The 18,294-nt window shown below is 40.4% G+C and overlaps 1 protein-coding gene across 1 annotated transcript in view; it reads left to right on the forward strand.

Annotated features, from left to right (window-relative positions):
* The window catches only part of ralyl (RALY RNA binding protein like), a gene marked incomplete at both ends in the record, with an annotated part of 50,768 nt that overhangs the window by 20,940 nt on the left and 11,534 nt on the right, over positions 1 to 18,294 (forward strand). The gene's annotated exons all lie outside the window — the stretch shown is intronic.

Genomic DNA, 18,294 nt, shown 5'->3' on the forward strand with positions numbered 1-18,294 from the left:
CCACTATATGATCTTAAATAGAATGGGAAAATAATGGATTAACAATCAGCATTTCCAATTAAGTAGACCCAGCAATAAACATCCCCCAAAAACATCAATTATATTGCACTGTTCCTGGGACTTCAAACAGTGATTTCACTTTGTACAAACACAAACAGTTATCTTTTTAAACAAAATAAAAACTGGAGCAAAGGATCAAATTAGTATTAAATAGTCTCCAACCTCCAGAACCACATGACCCTGTACAAGCAGGAGTAGAACATAGCAAATGTACTTTTAATTCAATGATAGGTAGTCAGGCCCTTTCAAAATAAAGTTGAAAAAAATACAGCTTGCACCTGAGTTTTAATAGGAGTACAGTACATCGGACAATATCGTCAAAATGTAAAAAACACAGAACAATTGTATTCTTCCACTACAAATTTAAGCTGAACATAAGGTGACACAGCTTTCTTGCTTTGGGCCCATAGACTGTATATGAAAGAGGTTGAGTCAACTGACACTGATGATTTAAAGACACAGTATCCGTGGGAGGTCTATTTAAATGAAGGGTTCATTCAGCCACATAGGAAAGTGCGCCCATGCATATAAAATCACCAGGGCTGCTGTTCCATTATTCACTGCTGCCTTACATGATATCATCAGTACACTCTGTCTCTCCGATGTTCCACTTACAAAAGACAATCCACTTACAAAGCAGACAATATAAAAATGATAAAGGTAATGTCATGTCAATGTTCTCTTTAAAATGTCTGGGGTCGAAAACAGCCATTGCTGTCATTCTGTTTGGTCTCCACTAGAGGGCACAACTGGCCCTCTCAGGGATTGGGACCCTCTTGTTGAAAAAAGATCTACTGCAGTATTTGCTTTCACTGAGTGTAGTACTCAGTAACTGGTAGCGACATGTGTGTAATAGGATTTGCTGTTTTCTACTGAATAGTATAAAGTTCTTTAAGCATTCTTAGTTTTTTTTTCAAAGGTTCCCTTTGAGCACAGTGCCTCTTGGAGTAACTGAGGGTAATGTGCATGCATTAATACACTTGGACAAGTACATGAGAAATGTTTGCATAAACACTGCTAACAAGGCAATAATGTGGCACTGGTTTATAGGGTACACCAGAGGTTATTTGGACAGAGCTGCCACTGTGTATGCAGAGAATTTAAATGAACAGAATGTGCAGTTCATCACAGAAAACTAAAAGCCTCAGAGCCTGAGAGAGTTTTGTTTTATCACCTGTGTTGTTGTTTTTTTATATGTTGTCTGTCAAATTGGACAGAATCCAAACAAATGTTTTGTTGAAGCTTTCCGTGGCCAGTATCAGCAAAATGAGAGCAGATTTGCTGTCATAGGCCGCTAAACAGTTGCAACTGCGGTGGACACACTGGATACGTTTGCAATCGCTCAGTGCCAAAAGCAGTGCCTGTGTCTAATGAGCTAAGAGAGGCTGCGAGTCCCATAGGCCAATGAGATGTGATGTCTTGGTAAAGATTTATATCCATCATGTAGAAAATCGTCCCACCCCGGGGGCATCCACCACAGCATCCCTCCATCTCAGCTCTAAATGAGGGTCATTTGTTAACGGGGAGTGTTTCAAAACGCCAGCAGAGAATGCCAGGGCGCTTTAGAGACATTGACGCATGTACCAACTTAATCTAAGCCCTTCCTATCTCGCGGAGGGTAATGATGTGCTTCGTTCTTTGAAGACTTTATGAGCTTCCTAGAAATATTCTTCTCAAGAAAATCGCTAAATCCAAGATAACTGTAGTTGGTTATGCCTCATCAATCTTCCTTCCATACTAAGGGCCAATTCAGCGAGCAGGTTGTTACATGAAGTCAGTTTGTCTGGATTTAATCAGCCCTGTGGTGCAGGAAATAGTGTCGCTGCATACGAGTGGTTGTAATATAGTACAATCAGCTCTACTTAGATGGGTATATTTAAGTTTTGACCCCTTGCATTGGAATAAATATTAGGGATTTGGATATACTGCATATGAATAATTAGAACCAACTTAGTATTGGCTACCTTGTAGAAAAAAGCTGTGCACCCATTGACATACAGTATTATTAGCTTTTGAGTTATCACAGCTTACAATTTTCAGTGTAATTTAGAAATAATTAATTTAGACGCAGTGTTTACTCTTCCATGAACTCAGTTGTCTTTAAATCCACCAACTCCTGAGTAAAACCTGTCCCTTAAAGGCCTACTTTACCGGTTGGAATATGAAGGTGTATTGAACTCGGAGATCCTATTTCGTATAAATGTGCAAAGAAAAATGTAATCGGATCATTTTAGCCTGAGAAAAGGCAGAAAGAATGTTTTATGGTCTCACTGTCTAACCCTACAGTTTCCTTCTTGTGACATCACAGTAAGGATTAGGATAAACAGAACATCTGGGCCCAGGGAAGACTAAGGGAAGACTGAGGGAAGAAAAACCTCATTCATTATATTATAATAGTGATTTTATAATGATAGAACGCATGTTCCGTATGGGTGAAGTATTCCTTTAAGGGTTTGTGCTCATTTCTCTGTGCAGTTAAGAGGTAGTTACTATAGCTTTTTCCATTTACCATTTGGGCGATGGTCCCTTTGTGTAGAGGGAGCTTGAAGAATATTTTTGATTGAAGAAAGCCTCCTGCTGTAGCCGAGAGTGACTCAGTGAGAGCAGTGAAACCAAAACATTAAAAACAATAAAGAAGGCTCTGTTGAACTGAGGGGAGATGCAAAACTGGGTCACAATTCTCACTACGAGCAACCCCATTTCTGCCACTTCCTCATAGTGTTGACGCAAGAATATTGATTATAGCAGCTTTAAATACCTCATGGAAATGCACAGAAGGTTTATTCAATCAAAGCCAATGTATCTAACAGCATCAGGTCCTGATAGAGACATTGCATATATTATATTATCCAAACTGCAGTGACTGAAGACGCTCAAAGCTCATATTTGATCCTGTGTAGCTTTTCAGATATGGAATTATATTTTTTTCTTTAACATCAATGCTGTGCTTATTAATCGCACATCTAACTGGAAACATTTTCAATATTCAGAGAAATGAAGCGCTGCCCTTTTCTAACCACAAGGCTGCACAACCTTGCTTTACAAAGGAGCGTTTATTTGAAAAAAAATCTTCATATTTATTTGAAATTTCTTCGATTCTGTATGATGATTATTTAAAAAAAAAATAAAAAAAAGCCTTGAGCCAAGAACAGCAGGCCTTGTGAAGTAAATGAGAAATTATAGAATGAAAGAAAATGAAGCCCATAAGAAAGATAAATCACGACCGGGATTCGAATGTCCTCATTGAATGTGACATTGAGCAGATGCTTCCTATTGTGCCTTTGTGGACGTTTGATGTATTAATCCATCCCGGACAGCAGATGTCCCTGCTTTACTTTTAAAAACTGAATTACCTCATTGCTGGTCGCTGATGATTGTAACATGTTTATACCTACTTTTTTTCTGTTTTCCGCGTCCAAAAAAATACATCTTAAAATGTAAAGAAAAAGTTCATAGTGCTTAGAAGCCAATTTTTACAGCAAATCACTGATGTGTAGCCCGATGCATGAACCAGCATTCACACTTGGCGTATCAAAATCCCGTTCGGGGGATTTCATACTTTACAAGTTTGAGAGTATAGCAGCAGCAGTTTCACAAGAGAGCGATATTGACTGAATTCCTACTACTTTCATGCAGTTTGCTTTCAGAGTGTGTTTGTTAACTGCACAATTCATCTTTGGCCAACAAACAAAAAAAGGAGAAGAGAAAGGGAAGTGTTGTTATTCAACCCACATACCAACAATAATGTAATAATGAATCGCACACACAAAACAAATCAACATACAGGCCGATTCTTTGTCCGTGTCTCCTTAGCAACAACATCCCCTTTTTGCAAGTAAGATGAGATTTGTATTGTCTGAAGTGTTCCCAGGGGTAACGGAGGGAGTGGGAGATTATTGTTGTGCCAATGTCACTGTATAGGCGCATGTGGAGTGATACAATAATCAGACTGAGTATTTCAAGAGAAGAGTGGTACGCTTCCTCTTTTCTATTCTTATTACAGAAAAGGATCCTTCACTGCTTTGTGAAAACAGTGTCAACTTGAAGGTCACACACACACACACACACACACACACACACACACACACACACACACACACACACACACACACACACACACACACACACAATTCATTTCAGGGTTTGGCCCTTTCTCCAAGATTGGATGGCAGAAACGTACAAGCCAAGGTCAGGTACCATGGATTAATCTGACTGCCCTACAGAAAGTCAGAATAGATTTGAAGCATTTTTGAAGTATGGTAAGTTCCAGTACTAGTGCCAAGTCATGTTGGTGGCATTGTTAGTCTGTCATCCACTTTGCACCAGACAGAAATATCTCAACAATTAGAGGATGGATTGCTGTGAAAACGTGTACAGACAAGTATTTACCCCAGGGGATTAACCTTTACTGACTCTGACTCTGGCATGTTCTTGTTGTGCCAGCATGAGGTACAAATGTTTGGCTTTTAAAGACGTTTGGACAGAAAACCATGAGATTCAGTCCCGACTTGCATGACCCTCACAATGATGAGTCGTAATAACGTTGGTGATGCTCCAACTTTCATCCACTGTCTCATCTCAAAATATATAATGGTTCATTTCCTTAATACTCTAATACCCCATGACATGCCCATCAGCCTAAGCTGTGCACTCTTGACACACTGATCTAGAGTGATTTATTATGGGTCATCGGTTTGAAGTATGTTTTTGTTTTGGTCTTGATTTATTAAAAAAATTGTTAAAAGTTATTTATGTGTACGTCTTGGAAGATAGAGAAATGATATTCTTTGGAAAAATAGTTGATGAGGGATTTCTTCATAGTATTCTTATCATGAGATCAGGGATAGTTCATAATGTTTTCCAATTTGCAACATGACAATTTTCAGTTTTCAACAAACTTTGAAACAGATAAATATACAGCAAGTAGCCAACATGTAGTCTACACTGTGAATGTAGGGGGGGGGGGGGGGGAGAGAAGAAAATAAAACCCTTACAAATAGATAATAAAAGTGTTTTTTTTACATACTTCTGCTATATAAAATGTGGTCAAAATAACTGAGATGACAAAGTAAATCCAAAGAGAACGATTTTTTAAATGAATATAAATTGAAGATTTCCATGATGAAAATAAATCTTGACAAAGCACTTCCCAGTTATTAAAAGTAATTTATATGTATTACAAGTATTTCTTATTTAAGCCACTTGCTTCCTAATTGTGCTGATCAGTGGTGGGTCGGTACTAACCTGTGTGTGTGTGTGTGTGTGTGAGGCGGATGAGACGCTATCCCGGCCACCCCTCTCCCTCTCCCTACAAATGGTACGGTCCTCCCTTAAAGCAGCGCTCTGCGACTCTCCCGTCTGAAGGGATCATTCATATCCAGCCTCAAAGTACCGCTGCACACACGCACCAAAAGTAGTCGTGCACCTACTGTCTCTCGAGCACCTGAAAGCGGATCTGACCGAGCGCAAAGCTGGACCCGTACACTATGACCATGTACAAGGGGAAGCGTCGCAATCGCCGATGTAAGTTTACACTGAATTAGTGGCTCGATACAAGTTGCAATTCTTCAGCCGTGATTCATGCTTTTTAATACTAGATGCATCCGAAACGCATGTTAAAAAAACAAAAACGGATGCAGGCCTGTTGAAGTTGTTATAAATAGCATGAAATATGATTTTACCTACGCAGATACAGTTGAAGTGTGCCAAAGTTAAAAGTGAAAAAAACGCACTGCTGTTTGTTGTTGTTGTAGTTTTTATCTTTCAATGATTAACTCACATAGTACATTATGAAGTGAGCTCACCTGTTTCCAGATGGGCTAAGTAGTGTTTACATCAAGCCATTATAGTTTATGAAAGGCATCCGTGCACCTGCGCAGTTGTTTTGAATGCAATGTATTCATTCTGCTCAAGTTAGCATACATTATCAAGGAAATGTGTCGACTCATCAAGGCTTGTGATGAAAGCAGTCATTTTAGGCTCAGCTCACGTTCATCCACCACCTTACACAATAAACAGGAGTATTTCACACACACACACACACACACACACACACACACACACACACACACACACACACACACACACACACATTAATGACCTCACTCTTGTGATGCCTTACAATGTGCTCATGATGTAAAGTGTGAAGTCCAAAGTCATGGAGCAGCTATGATCCGGAAAGCACCAGGAGTAATTACTATGTGGATATTATTGATTTATGTTTGTCAATTAACAACTATTACTGTATTAGTGTTATACATGTAGTTGGAGCATGCTCTGATAAAGCAAGTGGATATTTTGGCCTCATAATTACCTGTTAGTACCTGTTAGTTAATTCGTTGTTGGCACAGTTTACAGTTTGGTGTTGGCCTATATGACTTCCATCTTCGTCCAATTTGCTTTACATCTGTAGAGTCTGTAGAGTGTTATACAGGTGATTTGTTCTGGAGGGCTTTAGTTTGTTCAGTGTTCAGAAAAAACTTGATTTATGTTTATTTTCTCCTCAACATCAGAGGAAATGAAAACTATATACGACGCACTGCGTAGGCTACACATAGACCGCACTGCATAACTTTCAGGATGAACGGCTTGTTGGGTAGGAAACACACATTTTGTCACCAAGCACAGAGTCAATGTCAAGAGACAGAGCAGGCGAATACATCCAGAAGCTCTTCAGACAGCAGCAGTAAAACAAATAAATAAATAAAAGCCAAGTAAGTGTGCGTAGTTGTTAATTGGTGAGTATGCAGAGCTTGTTGAATAGGTTTTTCTCAAGTTTATCTGTCAGCTATGAAGCTCAATAGACTGCCAGTGGCTACAGTCTGCTGTCTACTGTTTGTTTAAGAAATGGACAAACTTCAAGCTTGGTGCTTGACAATGACGGACTGGTTGCAATGTGAAGCTGCTGATGTTTAGGTGTGTTATTACTAGGGTTTGGTTTTGTTTGGATTGTATTGATACTGAAAAAAATACTGATACTGCTCATATACCTATCAATACTAATATTGATACTACTTTCCTTGATTTGGAAATGAGGACATGACATGAAAATATTAAAGAAATAGCTAGTTAAATATGCTAAAGCTGTCAACACACTGCACTGCTTCGGATTTCAAATGTACTTGTAATTTCTCATGAGGTTACTGGTGTGAATTGCTTATATACATGCAAATACATATCTTACATTTGGCTTCATTTGATTGAATATAGCAAAGTGAGCCCACACTTTGGACGTGTTGCCCAGCCATGAACAGAACCAGAAGTTACACAATGCGGAAGCTTCGTCAACATTAGGAGACGGTTAAGAATTTGACAATGCTGTTATGTAATAACTTCTGATCAATACACATTTCATAAATATTAATAGCACTATTGTTTGTCCAGGAGCCTATTGATATTCTTTACCAACTAGTCAAGTTAATGTCTCGGTTTAACAGCTCTGAAATAAGATCTAACAGTATTGGTGTTGTGTCCTTAGGTGAACTGTTAATCAACAGGTGAAGATGACAGGGATACGCTTAATTGATTCAACAGCTAGCTCATGAAGCACCTTGTTTGTTAGCTCCCAGTGTGTCTCATAATGAGTAAAATAACAGCAAGGACGTGTGGATGTGACCTCAGCTGCTTACCAGCTTCATCAGGCATTGTGATAATTGGAGGCCCAGTGGGTTTAATGGCGAACAACACTGACAAGCACTACAGGCTAGAGGCGAGGAATTATTATTATTTAATTGATTTTTTTTACAGCAGCATTTACAGTGATGGATGTGTGAGTGGCCTATTACTGAAGAGGTGTGCGTAGGTGTAACTTTGGGGATGAGTCACTTTAAGATGTATTTATTTATTTATTTATTTATTTGCACACACTCAACACACTCAACAAATACATTAACTCATGTAAAGATTAAAAGAGTATGTGCTGGAGAGGTCAGAAACCCGAATGGGCTTATCGAGTGACCTCTCCAGGTTACATATAAACAAAAAAAATATATAAAAAAAAATATAAATATATGAATAATTATAATTCTTTAACTCCATCAGGTCTTATTTTAAAATGTTCTCTCTAGGACAGGGCGGCACAGATGAGATAAAGAAAACATACCACATGAATAGCTTTTACAAGTAGTGATCATTTGTGATTTAGAAGGTAATTATCTAGTGGAAGATAGCTCTTGTGTTGTTGTGTGAAAGCCTGAATGCCTGTAAATCCATTTGGGAAATTAATCTTTCGCGTTTGTTGGTTCTTTATCAAAAGGTGAACTCTGTTGCCTTAGTGTGCCGAGTCTTTTTTTTTTTCTTTTCTTTTCATATTTTTTTATGATGTTGCCTTTGGTGATTAACTTAATTAGGTGAAAGAGAACCTCTCGGCCTCTTTTCCCCGCGACGAGCGATGAGAGTATTTGAGTTGGAAGAAGTCCATAAATATTTAAGATTTTGCAGCTCAGGAATCCTTGGAGATCAAATAGGGGTTCCAGCCCTCTGCACCACTGGGATTTTAATTCATTTTTTTAAAAAATTCCATGCATGCGTGTGTCATATCTTTCTCTGTGTGCACAGTATGTGGTTGTGCGATTTTATCTTGTATCAGAAAGAGAGGGACAGACTGGTGCTAATGAAAAGTCTTCCTAAAGCAACACTTCCTGCCCTTCAGACTCTTTTCTTGTTGATGTTCTTTATTTCTCCCCTCCACACGTCTGGGCCTGAGCTCTTCTTGTTTCAGACGTGATTGAAGGCTGCAGCGCATTACAAATAAATGTGTCTCTCTCAGTGTGCTGCTGCAGATGTAAGGTGTGTGTGTGTGTGTGTGTGTGTGTGTGTGTGTGTGTGTGTGTGTGTGTGTGTGTGCGTGTGTGTGTGTGTGCGCATGCGCGTGCGTGTGTGTGTGTGTGTGTGTCGTGCTGCTGAGCAGGGGATGGGGGTGCTGACACAAGATGCAGGCCGTTACATCTTCTGTCAGATGTCCCCCATGTATCGCCAACCATGTGTCAAGGGCAGTTGTGGTTCAGAGAGTGTGTGTGTGTGTGTGTGGGTGTGTGTGTGTGTCTGTGTGACTGTGTGTGTTTCTGACTACACCTCTTTCTAGCTTTGTTTCCTTTTTGCTCCCAAAATGTTCAGTTTGCACGTCCATGGGAAGGAATACAAATCATGCGCAGTATAGAACAACCCTTGGTGGAGCTGTTAGGGGCTGCTGTGGTGCTGCTGCTCTGCTTCTCTTGAATAAATCACCAGCAATTACAGAATCCAATCGGTTCCAGATACTTTAGTTGCCACCTAAGATGCAGTTGCTACAGGCTAAGAAATTCACCAGCTGTTCCTTCACACCTTTTTGTTGTTGTATTAGTCGCCGCGTCACTCTGTCCTGAAAAATGTATTTTAACCTTGAGATAACGAACCTAACGAGAGTTTTCTCTATCGATGGTGAAATAATATGACACAAGATGTGGCTTTCCCCAGACCCCATGTCTCCTTCCCACCAGCGGCTCCAATCACGTTTAGGGGAGTTAAGGCCGTGTGTGGGCTGTTGCCAGGAGAAGCGGCTATCGGTGTGAAATAAAGACAAGCCTTCAGCCGTGCACACACACACACACACGCACACACACACACACGCACGCACTCACTCACACACTCACACACTCACACACTCACACACTCACACACTGATATCTGCATGTGTATGCGCGCTGATGCACGGAGAAAAACCACCAGCACTCACCAGTAAATGACACCTTATTATCCATGTTCCTGAGTGCAATAAGCATTTTGGGGGAAACGGAAAAATCTTGCAAAAAGGGCAGATTTCTTCTTTTTTGTTTGTCTTATCGTGAATAACAGAATATTTAGAGCAAGAAGCTTTTTTGAGTGGCGTTTATTAATATTGGATCTAATGTGCACAGTCCAGGGATATGATTGTACCGGTCTGGAGAATGGGGGAAATGACTGTCTAGCACCATGGCAGGTACATTGAAATAATTAAAGAGCTTGTAACACCTCACTCTCGTCTCTTTCCTCCTGTCACGGCGCTCCTCTCTCACTCGCACACTGCTCCACCTATATGCAGGGATGTGTAACATGGTATCTGACAGGCGAGAACAAAAGCCCATCACATTTTAATGCATGTAGGCCAACAGTCCTCCTGTGAAATTCCCCTCTATCATTGAGTCTCTTTATTTTTCATGTAAAATGAAATATACATTCATAAATGGATATTAAAGAGCAGCATGATGTCAGAATGGTTAAAAAAATTTTGGTTTGGTAGGGAATTGATGGCGGTAACCTGATTATTAAAGGATAGATGTCAGTGCCATTTTAGAGAAATCTAGTCTAGTCTAAGATCATTGGTTTGATAAACTCATTTAATGTTTGAATTATTGCAAGGAAAGCATGTCCGGGCCAGAATGCTACACGTGCATTTAGCCTAGCTTGCAAACTGTGGTTAACTCACCAGAAACGCAAAATACTTCCACACTGGTGATTTCAGAGGGGCAGGAGAGTGGCTCAGGTTAGGTTGACTTTGAGCAGTTACCATGGTGTCTTTTTGGCTGCAGATGGATCCTATTGGCTGCAAGTAGGAGATAACTTGTGGGAGGCCTAAATCTATGATTCCACCATCCACCTGGAAGATCGAGATTGTGACGTCATTTTCGATCGATTTCTGACTAACAATGGAGAACTTGACACCCCCCCTATTAACCAATGTCACGATTTACTCACAGAGGAAACACTTGTTGTGTGTTTGTTTTCTGCTCAATATTTCTTTTTCATGCTTTGCTCCACACCACTAAGCTTCTTCAGTGTGCCGTGTGCCTCCACCCTGCTGCCTGAATCCTTTTTTCTTTTTTTTTGTCCCTCGTTGACTCGCTTAAGATATTTCTCTGGGTCTTCCAGAGTCACAGACAGAGGGTTGTGATCTCAAAGCGATTTCCATGGCTTTATCTGTTCTGCTGGAGCCTGAAGGGGCCGGGGGATTATGAGCTGATCCCCACAGACGTTGGTCTCCGCCGGGCAGGGCAGCACAGCACACTGAAAGTCACACTTGAATATTTACAGAGGCACACGTTTGTAATGGGATGTTCACTCAGATGTTGTAGTCATGTAAAATGGCTGTTTATTGAACTCTGGTCCGTATCACAGACTAGTGGAGGGATGGAAGGTGGATGTGCATTAGTCATCCTTGTCTAGCTGTGGCTTGTCAATGGCTCATGCTATTTTTTGAGATTTTTATATATTCAATAAGAATAATCCGTAGCCGGAGCACCGCAGCGATAAGAAAGAGAAGGTATGGTTTCTTACTTTTTAGTCCGGACTCTGCAAATTGACAAGAAAAAAAAAACACTGAATTGAATTCAAACAGAAAAGTTCAGCGAGACACCTCACCTCCCCTTGAACTCTCTCTCTCTCTCTGTTTGATGTTTGATCTTCAAAGAACTTCCCATCTGATGTGCAGATGTCCCCCTGTCTCTTCACCACTTTGTCCATGTCATTAATTAGAAAACAGCCTTCCACAGCGTTGTTGAGTGGTGTCAGTAAACAAGCCGTCGAGAGGAGAAAGTCAACTGTAACTTCCGTTTGAAGGGACTGCCATGTCTTGTTGTGACCTCAATTGAGGGCTCGCCAGTCACAGACATGCCAGATCAAGTCTAATGTCTGAGAGTTAATCATATGTGAGTTCTGAATCGGCATGGAGCGGGGAAGGCTTTTGTGGAAATCAGAATCTGCCGTCTGGGGGGGCACAGCGGGGATCCTCTCAGGATGGCATATCTGATTGTAATTCACTTTGAGATTTTGTGGGGAAATCTGTCAATTAGAATGTCATTTTAAACCCACAGTACGCTCTTGTATATGTCCTGGAAAATATATCAGAGAAGCAAAAGATGAAAGGCGTATCTGGAATATTATGCCAGGGTTGTGTCTGCGGGTCATGATGTACACCGGTGGGTGATTAGATGTGGCAAACCCTTCATCTCAGACCTCCTCCCTCTCTCTGATTGGTCCAGCTTGCTCCACAACTAGGCATGGGATGATAACCTTCAGCAAAAATACCACGGTTTCACAGTATCACGGTATTGCGATTCACATCCAACGATGCAGAAAAAGAGCCGAAAATGATCACTAGTGATGTCAGCCACCCCAACAACAGTCTGTTTACACTGCTGCCTTCAGGGAGACGCTACCGTCTGCCAAAGGCCAACACAGAGAGGATGAGGAGGAGTTTCTTGCCCCAGGCCATCAGACTGTTAAACCAGACTAACAGCCCGCCAACCAATCATTATTATAACTTTGCACTTTATTTAGTTGAATTACAGACGGACTGGTACATAGGAATTTCACTACGCATTGCCCTGTGACGAATAAATACAGGTATACGAATAAATACAACTAACAGCTCTCCAATGTGTTATCAACACTCAACTTGCGCGTCCATCACCTGCTTGGTTCAGCTACTTTGGCTTCTCTCTTGTCTCGTTGCTTACGTGTCTCCCTGCCGCGGAACAATCTGCACGATCACTAACTTTGTTCAATTAATTAAGACGTTGGGGAGATTGGCGACGGAGTTTCTCGTTCCGTGCGGAGATGATGGGCAGCTCCCCCTGCGCCCCCCTGCTCTAATTCTTTCTCCTTTTTCCATCAACAACCACCGTCTGTGCTTTTTATTGTCTTATCTCATCAAATAGATAGTGGGAAATGAAATGAAGTCACGCACAAAGGAAGGTGAAGAAGTGACAAATGTGTTGTGGTGCCGTCAGAGAAAGGCTGTCTGTGGGGAATTTTCTTCTCTTTTTTTGGGAAAAGAAAAGGACACATTGCTCATTCCTTTCAAGGTCCTCCTCGCTGATATGTCTGAAAGGGACTTTATTGCAGTCAATCACACGGTTGTCGTGCTGCCTCATGTCTTGCAATATGACTCGAAAGTCAACAACAAGAAAAAGCTTTTTAGGTAATCACGCGGAGAAAATGCTTTTTGTACCTTGATGGAGGCAAGTGGTTGGAGGTTAGCACACACCTGCCCTAAACAATTACACATCACAATATCCCTTTGAAATGTTGAAAGCATCTAAAACATTTTTGTTTGAGGTTTATTGTCACAGCCCAACAATAATTTCAACTTTGAAATAGTTCTAGTAGATTGAATCTTTACCAGTAACGCATTGGAGGAAGCTCCAAATACTACAATACCCATGAGCCTCGGCCACTGTTACATTCAGAACACTTCAACACAGGGCCATTGTTGCAAAATTCATCCAAATGTAATCCATAATCCAAAACTAATTAAATTTTAATTAACCGTGTAATTCATGGTTCCGAGGCTCCCCTTATTCCCCTTATGTTTTATCTAGAGACATACAAAAGTGAAGATTTTAATTTGTTCATTACTTCACCAGTAAAATACCTTAAGAACTAATTGAGTTGAATATTGCTAATAATAAAATACTTCTGCAATTCTGATTGTCCAAAATAGTTTCGTATTGAGATATTCTCTCCAACATATCATACATTTACAATATATCTACAACAACATCTAGTAAGTGGTATGTTTGTTAGGGATCATGTGTCCATAAAAAGATACCAAATCCCTACCCTTTGCCCAGAGACATATTTAAGCTGAAAAATAACCCATCTATTGTTGTTTCTGTTCAATTATTTGCTAATGTGCTGCACCACAACAGGAGTCCAAAACAGGCCCCATTTGCAGCAGCAGAAATTACCAAAATCCGCTGCAATTTGGTAGCTTGGTTTCCTCTAACTGCTGGGGAAAATTTGACATAAGAGTATCTGATTCTGACATGCCAATTACTGCTTCTGGTGTGTTTCCAGCCAAACAGTTTGGATAAATACAGACAGACACTTTTCTAAGGGGGTTGGTCTAAAGAGGAGCTTACTCTTGTTGAAGTAAATGGTTTTAAGCCTGTATGTAGTTATGAGTAATGCTGTTTACATGTTGCTAACAACGATCATTGACACATTCCATATGTTTAGACATTAGTGTTCATCAGCACATTTTAAAGACAGGCCTGTGCCAAATAAGCTATTGAAAGCTGACTGATCGAAGTTTCATTGCTTTCAATAGCGAAGGAGTACGGCTGATGAGAAAAGCGTCTTGGATAAGTAATATATTTTCAGGTCCCTGCTTTTCTATCCATCTTCTAACACTGCCCCCCTCAACCCCCTTGAAAATGTGATCTGGCTCATGTGACATTTTCCATCTAACAAGTCTCCTCTTCTACCTGACCTCCTAGTGACCCTTGTTAGCTTTCTTCTTTCTTTTCCTGTTTGAGAGGGGAAGTAAAAAGGTAGACCGTCTCCTTTTGTTAAGACACCGAGAGTGAAAGAGACAGAAAGATTACAGTCCCATTTGTTGTGGCTTCAGCATTGACCAGCAGGCTTTGTCCCTTCTCTGGTACTCCATCCCCACAACACTCGAGCTCTCCTTCTGTTTTTCGGGTGATTTTCACAGGAGCGCTTTCTCATCTCAGCAGCGATTCCACTGCAATATATGTCTCTCCATATGGCTCAGTTTATAGCCCTGATTTATTCAAAGCCTCGACTCCTATTGCTCTGCCGTTATTCATCCATGGCTAATGAACGGAGGGGTTGGAATAAGAGTTGCAGTTGCTTTTTCCTTGGCGGCACACAGGTGTCGAATAGAGAGAGTAAAAATGGCCCCACAGGTGAAGCTCTGCGCTGAAAAGGTCTCATAATGAGCTTCCTCGGTGCAGGAAAGAAATAAGTGAGAAAGAGTGATGGATGGATATAGTGTGTGTGGTATTTTCTTTGCCAGAAGGGGAAGGAAAGAGAGTGAGAGAGATGGAGATGGAGAAAGATGTTAAGAGGTGAGGGCAGAGCAGGAAGCGAGAGCAAGAGTCTTAGGCAGACGGAGATGTAACGCAACAAATGAGACCAATAAAACACATGGGGCAGGTTGCCGCGGGGAGTCACGGATCTTTGTTTTTTCTTGACACGGGAACACAGGTCTGTCCTTAGTGATTACTCACGCTCTGTGCCTCTGTCTTTTCCACTGCAATTTACCTCCAAAAACCTCCCCCTTCCCTCTTCCCCCCCGTACCCCCTCCTCAGCCAATCATAACCAGTGTTGTTACCTTGGATACTTATGCATGGCCGGGTTGTGTTTGTTTCAGTATCTATAGACAGGCAGACGCTGTCCTCGCTATCTCGGGAGGAGAAGAAAAATAGTCGAGTCGAGCTCCAAAAGCGTATAAATAATTACAGGGCTGCCGAATTCAAATTGTATCATGTTGTGTATGTTTGCACAGCTGCAAGGTCGAGGCCCTTTTTTTTTTTGTTTTTTTTTTCGTTTTGCCGCACAAGCCGAGTGAGCAGCAGTGCAATGAAAAAAAATAAAAACCCTTTGTGAACTGGTTCAGCACCATGGACAGCTCCACCCTCGTCCCTGTCTGTCTGACTGAGCTGAAGAACGAGCCTGCAGACAGAGCCATGGCACAAACCAATGGAAGATGTGAGATATAACTTAACAAACTGAACTTAATAAATTGAATTTGTTTGGGGACCTTGACCCAGGGTACGTCTCTTTCATCCCAAAGTCCTGAGTTCACAGATTCTGTTTAAAAAGCTGCATTGAAGATTATCCTTAACAGTGGGTCTTGCAATAAGTTTCTGGCCTTTTTTCACACAGAGCATAGAAGCTTGTCTATAGCAGTGCAATAGTTATTTCAAGGAGAATGGATTTAGTACCAAAGCTGCTGGTAGCCAATATTGTGTTCAAGGACTTTAGACTGCAAATAAAAAAAAAATAAAAAGTCAATATTTCGGTAAAATTCTGTCTGGTTTTGAAAGATTGATCATTTAAGACTATATATCTTTAATGGACACAACCACCTATGCTGTTTTATGTATTACACACTTTATTTTTTCATTCTAGTCATTTTTTTTTTAAATTAAATGCGGACAATTTAATCATACAAATTAGATTTGGGGACAGGGATGTCTCAGATGCATGCGGTTTTAGATGCCAACTATATTTAGTCGGTTGGTTGCGGGCTAATTAAAGTTTTGGTCTTTAAATTTCTCCAAATAAACCTTGAGGTCAATGAGAAAAATCATTATAATCTGCTCAGTCAACTTCATGGCCAATCCCAACATGCTCTATCAAGTACACACACACACACACACGCACCTGTTCACTCATTTGGAGATGCAGTTGTAGCACGTCTAATCATGCAGTATACAAACAGACCAGGCTTTAATCCCATTTCTCATCATGAGCACTTGAGAAGCAGCCACTGGGTGAAGGAGGCAAGAGTTTGCCAAAGGCTTATTTTCACCCTAGTGCAATTCCACTCTCAGGAGATTGGGGTGCCTCCACTTGTTTGGTGTTTGGAGCGCAGGGTGGCATATTGTGAATACATTATTTAGGCAAATGTGCATTGCTGGAGGGGGACAAAATGATAGGGAGACCAAGCTAGGATGCAAAAAAAAACAATTTGTCAGAAAGTGCCTTCTTAAGTGATGTATATACCTATGAGGCACTTATCCAAGGCATTTATGCAGAGTGAGCTCACAACACCGAGGAGCTTTTTTTCTCTCTCAAGGGCACCTTGTTGATTGGTATATTGTTCCCGGCCTTAAAAGTTTTATCCTGCCAGTTATAAGATGGCCTTAGTGAACACCCCACCACTGCTTGTGTGCATACAGATGCCTGTAAAGGGTTTTTATGATATTAAAAAAATATGATGATGGGATTATTCTGCTGTCTTTGATCAGACTATGCAGAAAGTCTTTACTCACTTTTTCTAATATGCTGTTCTTCATTCTTCCAGAAAATAAAATGACATGGCTATTGTGTAGTTTCATACCTGACCTCAGATGAGGAGGAAAAAGTGAATTTTAATATCAGTTAAAAGGAGTTGTTATTATGCTGATTATCATGGAGACAGCCTCATGGCAGCATCCATAAAACGTTTCTGGACAGTTTTTCTCGCATTTTTAAGTGCTTTAAATTTGGGCAGGGTGATTGTTTTTTGACGCACTGGCTGCTCTCCCGGAAGCCACTCAGACTATGTGTGCGCAAAATGCGAGGACCTTGCAAACACCCTTGGCAATGCACAGATAGCGATTTGAAAAATTCCGCCTCAATGGCCGGCTTTGTCACTTAACACTACACCTGATGATGGTAGCATTTATTTTTTACATAAAGAACAAAAAGCCGGCTATAAATCAAAGCTTCCCTAACATCCGGCTTTTATTGTAGTTTTTTTTTTTTTTTCATGCGCTTATTCTTTTTCATTGTTTCTGTTCTCAAGGTTTCCCCTCTGCCTTGCAACAAGAATTGTAATTCTGTAATCTTTCCAGTGCACGGTGGCAAGGCCTCCAGTCTTTGCCTTGGCATAGTGGCTCCCACAATGCACCTTGACGTTAGTGGATGTGTCCTACTGCAGCTTTGTGCGTTTGCTTATATAAACGTGGCACGTAAACTCCAGTTTTACATTGGAAATAGCGCACTTCCACAGGGCTTGAATGGATATTTTACGCTCCCTGTTATGTAGTAGTACTTTAATGCTCCCTTGTGCTGAGGCACTGCTATGTTGTTCAATCGCTAACATCACAAGACGTTGCTCTGTCAAACAACTTTCTTTTCTTCAAAACGACCCACTTTCATCGATACAGTTCCCAACTTGTAAATGAGGTCACACTGCAGCGTAGGAAACCTTGGTGTTGAATGAAATCCTTTGCATGCCCGTACATGCAGTAGGGAAAAGTTTGCTGGTTCTAAACCTCTTTATTTAGCCATAATTAGGAGCAAATAAACATCAGAGGCTGTGAGGATCTGAATCTTATTAGCCAATAAATACCTAACACAGATAAATGTATAGAAACAGAATATTTTTTATTAAATATTAAACCATCTATCTGAATTTATGTAATATTAGATTTCATTTTTTGAAAGTTACAATTCTAATCCAGGTTGTTAAACAAGACAATGTAGATATATGTGGGTCTGATTAATAAAAATGTAAAAAAAATTGTTTTGTTCAGGAGTGTCCAGAATAAAAAAAACCTATGGTGAAGTTGATTTGATTTGATTAAATTTATTTCAGACATATCAAACATACAAAACAAAAATTAAGCATGGAAATACAATAAACAAATTATGTTTTCACAAAAAAAATAAAAATAAAGTTCCTCAAATTAATATAAAATGTTATCTCAAATTACAAGTCAACTTAATCAAGTCAAGTTGTCCTGGTTGGATAAACCTCA

The sequence above is a fragment of the Ammodytes marinus genome (assembly GCF_949987685.1).
Source record: "Ammodytes marinus genome assembly, chromosome: 21".
Lineage (NCBI taxonomy): Eukaryota > Metazoa > Chordata > Actinopteri > Uranoscopiformes > Ammodytidae > Ammodytes > Ammodytes marinus.